At 47.2% G+C, this 9,599-nt stretch overlaps 1 long non-coding RNA gene across 3 annotated transcripts in view; it reads right to left on the minus strand.

Annotated features, from left to right (window-relative positions):
* Positions 1–1,719: 1,719 nt before the first annotated feature.
* LOC132208032 (uncharacterized) overlaps positions 1,720–9,599 on the minus strand; it is a 31,249-nt gene continuing 23,369 nt past the window's right edge. For 2 of the 3 annotated variants that reach the window (XR_009444143.1, XR_009444142.1), the window contains exon 5: positions 1,720–5,513. This is a non-coding gene — a long non-coding RNA (uncharacterized LOC132208032). The remainder of the gene's footprint in view (positions 5,514–9,599) is intronic. The other variant, XR_009444141.1, reaches the window with a different exon arrangement.

Genomic DNA, 9,599 nt, shown 5'->3' on the forward strand with positions numbered 1-9,599 from the left:
CAAGGATGGTGACTGGGTTGGAGGGTTAAAGCTCAAGGACAAGGCTGAACAGACTGGGTCTATTTTCCCTGGAGCATCAAAGGCTGAGGGATGACCTGATAGAGATTAGTAACAGCCTGAGAGGCATGGATAGGGTTTATAGACATTGTCTGTTCCCTGGGGTGGGAGAGTCCATAACTGGAGGGCAGAGGTTTAAAGTAACAGGGGAAAGATCTAAAAGGGATTTAAGGTACATTATTTTCATGCAGAGGGTGGTGTATGTATGAAATGAGCTGCTAGAGAGAGGATTGGAAGCTGGTCCAATTTCAACATTTAAAAGCCATCTGGATGGGAAAATGAATAGGAAGAGTTTAGAGGGATATGGGCCAAATGCTGGCAAATGGGACTACATTTATTTAGGATATCGAGTCAGCATGAACAAGTTGGACCAAACGGTCTGTTTCAGTGCTGTCTGTCTCTGACTGTTATTCTCTCTTGCTCCACAGTGCAGACCCTGAACCGCAAGATTATCTTGGAGGCCTCCAAGGCAGAGAGTGGGGCTTCCTGCCTCCACACCTCCTGGGGCTCCTTCGTGACATTGACCAGATTGTCTGTAGTAAGAGTAGGTTTTGCACGGGTTTCTGGAGTTTGAACAGTTTTGCCCAACTCTCTCTCACCTTCTGAACACTTTTCAGGACAAAGAACTTCTTGGTGTTCGCTTTGACTGCCTCCCACCAAGTGCAAAAAGGGTCTTCATCGTTCTCCAACCCGTGTGCTCTCTTTTGAGCTACTAAATGTTTTTCTGGGGTCAGCTTCCATGTTCCCTTGCCAGCCCGCTGGTCATCCTGTAGGTGACAGTCAGCCAGCAGGAGGCAGTAGTCAGAGAAGAACACCGGCTTGACTTCAATGGATGTGATCGAGGACGTGTGGGCGCAAACAGGAAATCTATCCAATGGGTGTATAGACCCGTCTGGCTATGACCAGGCGTTTCTACTCTATGCTCAGTCTGCAGGGGTGCTGAAGATGTTATGCAGCTTGGCAACTTTAACCGTTTCCATCAGAAATCTGGACATCGAGTCCAGTTCACTGTCATACCCTCCATATTGTTCATTCGTGCCGATGATGCAGCTGAAGTCTCTGGCCAGAATGACTGGCCTGGACATCACCAGCAGCAGTGGAAGCAGGACGGCCAACCCCTCACTCTTTCCCAGTGGGGTCTCCATGTTAATTACTCCGGGAAGCGTTTCTATATGAGCCTGGCCTGATCTGCACAGCTCCCACAAACTATATGGTAACTGTAAACAGTCTTAAAGTGAGCCCGATTGATTCACCCTCCTATCAGTAACTTGCCAATGATTACTGCCTGTTTCACAGTCAGTCTCGTCTGATCTTCTCTTCCTCTGAGTGAATCCTTTCTGTCCTCTTCCCTTCAGCCCGTGCCTTTGAGACTACAGCCAGATTCCCCTTTCATTGCATTTCATTCTCCTCACTGTCTCGGTGCTGCCACATACATCACCTGTCTCTGCATTTCCTTCTGTGATAGTGCTTGTGAAACCCATCCCCCTTCCTGCCCCACCTTCCAGCTGCAATGTTGGAAGATTACCACATTGGGCATTGCCATTAGTGCTCCAGCTCATTCATATTTCTTCACCAAACAGAAACACAACTCATCAACAAGAGTAAGTGGCAGGCAAATGAGATACATCAGACATCTAAAAGCAGTTTGTTGTTCAAAAGTGGAACTAACTTTAATTTGTATGCGTACAATAGAATCAGGAAGAATAATACATATATAGCATTAAACTCATTTCACTGAACACATTTGTGCAAATAAATAATATCTCTGCAGTTCAACCAATTCCAACAGCATAACAATAGAGACAGAACATTTGGAAATGATACAGAAATTTCAGATACTAATGATTTAAAGAGGAGTACAGATGAAGATCGGGGAAACTGAACATGGTGTATACACAAAAATCCATTTCGCAATTGGAATGCCTCATTCAGGCAATTACATCTCTCTCCCTCAGTCTCAAATGGTCTTCTTCCCATTCGATTTTCTTTTACTCTCTGGGCCACCCCCAATAAGCAGTTCCCTTCCCTCCCCAGTTTAGCCTCATGCCTTCCTTTACACTGGTATGGAATGGTATCTTTCTGGTACGTTTGATTTTCGATGAACACACGGCGCTGGTTTGTGACCAGGTCGGCCAGTTGAACCTCACAGAATATGAGTTGCCCGATTGTTCCATATTAACAGCCCAAATCAGGGAGCCCTGGCTGACAGATAAGAAGTGTGAGCATCAGAGATGCTGACACCCTGGCAACTATCTCTGAATGAGGCAGTGCTAAAGTTGAAGACAGTTCATTTGTAAATAAAAGTTGAATTGGAGATCGACACTGGCCTCCGTGTATTTAAAATACATCTCCAGCACTAGGTTTGAATATTATTGTTATCCTTTTGTTATCAAACATCTCTGTGTGCAGTGATCAGCAGGGTTATAACATGGAGATGTGGGAACAGGTTTGTTTAGATTCCCTACAGTGTGGATACAGGCCCTTTGGCCCAACAAGTGCACACCAAACCTTGGAGCATCCCACCCAGACCCACGCCCCTGAACACTACGGGCAATTTAGCATGGCCAATCCACCTAGCGTGCACATCTTTGGACTGTGGGAGGAGACCGGAGCACCTGGTGGAAACCCATGCAGACACAGGGACAAGGTGCAAATTCCACACAGATAGTTGCCTGAGGCTGGAATTGAACCTGGGTCCCCAGTGCTGTGAGGCTGCAGTGCTAACCGCTGAGCCACCGTGCCGCCCCATATCGTGTTGCTTTTGCACAAACTTTGATGAAGAGAAAAATGCCACTGATAATGGGAACTGCAGAAGCTGGAGAATCCAAGATAACAAAGTGTGGAGCTGGATGAACACAGCAGGCCAAGCAGCATCTCAGGAGCACAAAAGCTGACATTTTGGGCCTAGACCCTTCATCAGAGAGGGGGATGGGAGAGGGAACTGGAATAAATAGGGAGGGGGGGGGATGCGGACCGAAGATGGAGAGAAAACAAGATAGGTAGGGAGGAGAGTACAGGTGAGGAGGTAGGGAGGGCATAGGTCAGTCCAGGGAAGACAGGCAGGTCAAGGAGGCAGGATGAGGCGTGGCTTGAGGTGGGAGGAAGGGATGGGTGAGAGGAACAACATGTTAGGGAGGCGGAGACAGGCTGGGCTGGTTTTGGGATGCAGTCGGGGGAAGGGAACAGCTGGGCTGGTTGTGTGATGCAGTAGGGGGAGGGGAAGAACTGGGCTGGTTTTGGGATGCAGTTGGGGAAGGGGAGATTTTGAAGCTGGTGAAGTCCACATGGATACCATTGGGTTGCAGGGTCCCCAAGTGGATTATGAGTTGCTGTTCTTGCAACCTTCGGGTGGCATTATTGTGGCACTGCAGGAGGCCCATGATGGACATGTCGTCTAAGGAATGGGAGTGGGAGTTAAAATGGTTCGCGACTGGGAAGTGCTTTTGTTTGTTGCGAACCGAGTGGAGGTGTTCTGCAAAGCGGTCCCCAAGCCTCTGCTTGGTTTCCTCAATGTAGACCGGGTCAGGAGTGAGGGGGCAGGTCACTGTGAGGGGGTCAGGACTGCAGGGGCAAGTCACTGTGAGCGGGTAAGGACGGAGAGGGCAAGTCCTTGTGATTGGGACAGGACTGAAGGGGCGAGTCGCTGTGAGCGGGTCAGGTCTGCAGAGAGAAGTCGCTGTGAGCAGGTCAGGACTGCAGGGGCAAGTCGCTGTGAGCGGGTCAGGATGGAGGGGGCAATTCGCTGTGAGCATTTCACTCAGTCACTGCATCCCATTTCACTCAGTCACTGCATCCCATTTCACTCAGTCACTGCATCCATGCTGCATGGCCCATGCTATGTATAAATGTGGCATAAAATCCTTACTTGTATGTTCATTTCTTCTTGAAATAACATGTGGCATCAGTAGCATCCTTAATCACTTGCATTTAATCAGAAAGCCTGGTACAAACACCAGATAACATGACAGTCCGAACAGAACGCTTTTTCCAATGCTTTCAACATATAGTCATGTGTGTCTCAGTGAATAAAAATCCTCCTCATTTTACCGCAATTAAATCTCATAATAAAGGGAGTATGTCTGAAAGTCGTCTCATCCGAAGGAAAACAGATTTGCTCCAGGAAAGCTGCTAAAATATATCAAGAAAAATATATATGAAATGATTCTAGAAATTTCTGCAACACAAAGATCAAAGGAAACAATAGTTTGATGAACACACTGTTAAGTGTTGCACTTACAAATCACATTTTGGAAAACGAACCACACTGATTTTCTACTTTATAAAAAAAAATTGTTCCAAGTCTTCATTATGCAGCAGAGAACTGAAAAGGTGTAGACTTTTAACCTGCATAGAAAGTATGTGCGGAAGTTAAAACAAACAAAAAAAGCCACTTCTGTCCTTAAAAGACAATATTATATTACAAAAAGGCAGGGAAGTTGGAGAATGCAGCCTCATGCTTCCTGCAGAGATCAAGTTTTGTCTGTGTCGTAAAAAACAAAAGAACTGTGGGCACTGTAAATCAGCAACAAAAGCAGAAGTTGCTGGAAAAGCTCAGCAGGTCTGGCAGCATCAGTGAAGAGTGAGATCTGAGGAAGGGTCACAGGACGCGAAACATTAACTCTGACATTGTCTACGTCATAGTGAGTTATGTCTATTGCTTCAGCAAAATCCAACCAACTCTGAATGAAAATCAATGCTTAAGAAATATCCAAAACATCCGCTGTCCCCGTTGTGGCTTGCTCTACATTGGGGAAACGATGCAGAGGCTTGGGGACCGCTTTTCAGAACACCTACGCTCAGTTTGCAATCAACAACCGCACAACCGCACTAACCATTTCAACTCCCCCTCCCATTCCGGAGAGGACATGTCCAACCTGGGCCTCCTGCAGTGCCATAATGACGCCACCCCAAGGTTGCAGGAACAGCAAATCATATTCTGCTTGGGAACCCTGCAGCCCAATGCTATCAGTGTGGATTTCACAAGCTTCCAAATCTCCTTTCCTGCCACTGCATCCCAAAACCAGCCCAGCTCGTCTCCGCCTCCCTAACCTATTCTTCCTCTCACCCATCGCCCCTCCCACCTCATACCGCACCCCTATTTCCCCTCATCCCGCTCCCTTGACCTGTCCGGCCTCCCCAGACTGACCTATCCCCTCCCTGCCTCCCTACCCATACTCTCCTCTCCACCTATCTTCTCCTCCATCCATCTTCCATCCGCCTCCCCCTCTCTCCCTATTTATTTCAGAACCCGCACCCCCTCCCCATTTTCTGAAGAAGGTTCTCGGCCCGAAACGTCAGCTTTTGTGCTCCTCAGATGCTGCTTGGCCTGCTGTCTTCATCCAGCTCCACACGTTGTTATCTCGCATTCTCCAGCATCTGCAGTTCCCATTATCTCTCCAAAACAAAGACTGCTGTCTTTCAAAACCCAATCTCAGATTTTGAAGATAGTCCTGACCCTGAAAAAAATACCAAATATGTATAAAGAGGAAAATTGGAGGTGAAACCATTCAAAAAATTTTCATTGGCACAACAAATGTTCCAACTGTAAAAGCAGGTTAAGCACCTGTATATAAGGAAACTGTACTCAAACTTTAAACAGACACTTACAGCCAACAAATGTGAGAAATATCCATTTCTTGCTGGATTACCAATTTTGCTGTTGGGAAAATAGGCCTAGGCTTAGCAATGTACATTCAAACAAGAGAGCACCCTCTCAGAACTCAACACTCACAGTTGTAGAGTTCTGTTTTCACAGGTTGGAGTATCATAGCATCAAGCACAATACACCAAATCTTCTTTGGTGCCTTTTCCTTCCATAAAACTGCTTTTAGTAGATGTGCACAGAATTCATTTTATACACATTGAACAGTTGCTAAGTTCAAGACGCCAGTTCCAGCACTTGGACTTGCATCTGCTTCATCATCAAAACAGAACAAAATAAAGACCCACTCCTTGCAAGTCACGTTTTCCATTTTTAGTGACAAGGTGAAGTGCGAGAACTGCTCACTTGATGTTAAAATCTCTTAAGTATGTACCTATATATTTCAATTCTGTGAAATATGTGGAATGAGTTCGAGAGAAGGATTAATTTTGTTGCGCTGGGAGAGAGCTGGGACAGTTAAAATAGGTTGAATGGCCTCCTCCCATGCTAAAAATGTCCATAACTGTTCTTGGCCCTGCTAAATTCAAGTGGCCATCCTTTCATTGTGACTGTGAGACGCAGCATGTTACGATAGATGGCATAATGAAGAAATCCTTTGTTATTAATGAACTTTTCAGCACTCGGCATTCTTCCGAAGTCAAATGTTCGATATGTACCTGTTGCACTGACTTGGTACCAAACAGTTATAATGTGGAGGTGCTGGTGTTGGACTAGGATAGACAAAGTCAGAAGTCACATGACATCAGGTTATAATCTGACACGTTTATTTGAAATCACACAAGCTTTGGGAGTGCAGTCCCTTCATCAGGTGCGGTCAGGGAGGAAAACACACAGTCACACAATTCATAAGCAGACAGATCAAAACATCATACAACTGGTGTGAGTGGAGTGTCAGATAATAAGTCTTCATCCAGGATGTTTGTTGGTTTGCAGATATTTTGTTGAAGAAACACACAACTTGTAGTTACAGTCAGTGTGGTATCTTATAAATTCTTGCTTTTGAAATAAAGGTTAAAACTCTAAGACAGATTCTGAACACAAGCCTCGAAACTACAAGTCAGAGTCTGACCTGAGATGTCACCTTTTGTACATTCCTGTTGCGTTGCCTGATTATCATGACAACACAGCACTGACATTGACTTTATAAACGCATAATGAGAGGCATAGATAGACTTGATAGCCAGAGACTATTTCCCAGGGTAGAAATGGCTAGCACGAGGGGTCATAGTTGTAAGCTGGTTGGTGGAAAGTATAGAGGGAATGTCAGAGGCAGGTTCTTTCCGCAGAGAGTTGTGAGAGCATGGAATGCGTTGCCAGCAGCAGGTGTGGAAGCAAGGTCATTGGGGTCATTTAAGAGACTGCTGGACATGTATATGGTCACAGAAATTTGAGGGTGCATACATGAGGATCAATGGTCGGCACAACATTGTGGGCTGAAGGGCCTGTTCTGTGCTGTACTGTTCTATGTTCTATGTTTACTTGCCTCGAACACTCTTGGTCAAGATAACAAAGTGTGCAGCTGGATGAACACAGCAGGCCAAGCAGCATCTGAGGAGCACAAAAGCTGACACATTGGGCCTAGGCCTTTCATCAGAAAAGGGGGAGGGGGAGAGAGTTCTGAAATAAATAGTGAGAAGGGGGGAGGCGGATCAAAGATGCATAGAGGAGAAGATAGGTGGAGAGGAGACAGACAAGTTAAAGAGGTGGGGATGGAGCCAGCAGAGCTGAGGGAGGGGAGAGGCCAGTCCGGGGAGGACGAACAGGTCTCCGGGGCGGGAAGAGGTTAGGAGGTAGGAAATGGGGGTGGGGTTTGAGGTGGCAGGATGGGATAGGTGGGCTGGTTTTGGGATGCGGGAGGGCGAGGGGTGATTTTGAAGCTTGTGAAGTCCACATTGATACCATGGAGTGCAGGGTTCCCAAGCGCAATATGAGGTGCTGCTCCTGCAACCTTCAGGTGGCATCGTTGTGGCACTGCAGGAGGCCCAGGATGGACATGTTACCTGAGGATTGGTAGGGAGAGTCGAAACAGTTCGCGACTGGGAGGTGCAGTTCTTTAGTGCAAACTGAGAACAGGTGAAGCGGTCCCCAAACCTCTGTTTGGTTTCCCCGATGTAGAGGGGGCCACAATGGCAACAGTGGATACAGTCTACCACATTAGCAGATGTGCAGGTAAACATCTGTTTGATGAGGAAATTCTTCCTGGGGCCTGGGATGGGGGTGAGGGGGGAGGTATCGGGACCAGTGAATTTTAAACGTTGTGATGACAACATTTATGGATATGCAGGGAAAAGTGCTGGGTGTAGGGAGTGCTAGAGGGGAGTGTGGAGCGGATAAGGGGGTCACCTAAGGGTGGTGGGAAAAATGTCTTTGGTGGTGGGGTCGGATTGCAGCTGGCAGAAGGGTCGGAGGACGACGCATTGAATCCGGATGTCGGTGGGGTGGTACGTGAGGGCGAGGACGACACTGTTTTGGTAGTTATTATGGGGTGCGGGTGTGAGGGATGAGTTGTGGGAAACGCGGGTGACACGGTCGAGGGCGTTTTTGACCACTGAGGAGGGGCAAGTTCCGGTCCATGAACAACCCTCAACAGTTTCTCTTTCAATTCCTCCCACTTCCTACAGACAAAGGGGGTGGCCAGGGTAGCCAAATGGGCCCAAGCTATGCCTGCCTCTTTGTAGGTTACATGGAACGCTCCCTCTTCTGTACCTACACTGGCCCTCAACCCCACCTCTTCCTCCGTTACATTGATGACTGTATCGGCACCGCCTCGTGTTCCCACAAGGGGCTCTAACAGTTCATCCGCTTCACCAACACCTTCCTCCCGAACTCGAAGTTAACCTGGACAATCTCTGATACCTCTCTCTCCTACCTGGACCACTCTATTTCCAACCACTGAGAAACAAATATCCATTTCAACTCCACCAATTCCCACAGCTGCCAAGATTACACCTCCTCCCACCATATTCCTGCAACAATTCATCCCCTATTCCCCATTCCTTTGCCTCTGCATCTGCACTCCCAGGATGAGGTATTCTATTCCCGTATATCTCAGATGTCCTCATTTTTCAAGGACCACAACTTGCCCCGCTCTGTGGTTGATAACGCCCTCGACCGTGTCTCCAGCATTTCCTGCAACAAATCCCTCTCACCCCACCCCGCAACAACAACCAAAACAAAGTCTCCCTCGTCCTAACGTACCACCCCACCAACCTCCGGATACAACGCAGCATCCTTCGAAACTTTCAGATTCTCTGGGAGGCTACCGAGGAGGTGGCGGAGCCTTTGGCCTTGATCTTTGAATCCTCATTGTCTACAGGTTTAGTACCAGAAGGCTGGAGGGTTGCAAATGTTGTGCCCTTGTTCAAAGAGGGCAGTAGAGATGACCCAGGTAATTATAAACCCAGTGAGCCTTCCGTCTGTTGCAGGAAAAGTTTTGGAAAGGATTATAAGAGATAGGATTTATAATCATCGAGCAAGCACCAATTTGATGAAAGTCAACATGGATTTGTCAAGGGCAGGTCGTATCTCACAAGCCTCTGACTAATTTTGGAAGGTGACCAAGCACGTGGATGAGGGTCGGGCAGTTGACGTGGTGGACATGGACTTCAGTAAAGCCTTCGATAAGGTTCCACATGGTAGGCTATTGGAGAAAACATGGAGACATGGGATTGAGGGAGATTTAGCAGGTTGGATTAGAAACTGGCTTTGGCTAAGGAGGCAACCAGTGGTGGTTGATAGAAAATATTCAGCCTGGAGTCTGGTTACTACTGATTTGTCTCAAGGATCTGTTTTGGGACCACTGCTGTTTGTCATTTTTATAAATGACTTGGACGGAGGCATTGGTAGATCGGTTAGTAAGTTTGCAGATGACACTCAAGTC

The sequence above is a fragment of the Stegostoma tigrinum genome, unplaced genomic scaffold (genome assembly GCF_030684315.1).
Source record: "Stegostoma tigrinum isolate sSteTig4 unplaced genomic scaffold, sSteTig4.hap1 scaffold_254, whole genome shotgun sequence".
Lineage (NCBI taxonomy): Eukaryota > Metazoa > Chordata > Chondrichthyes > Orectolobiformes > Stegostomatidae > Stegostoma > Stegostoma tigrinum.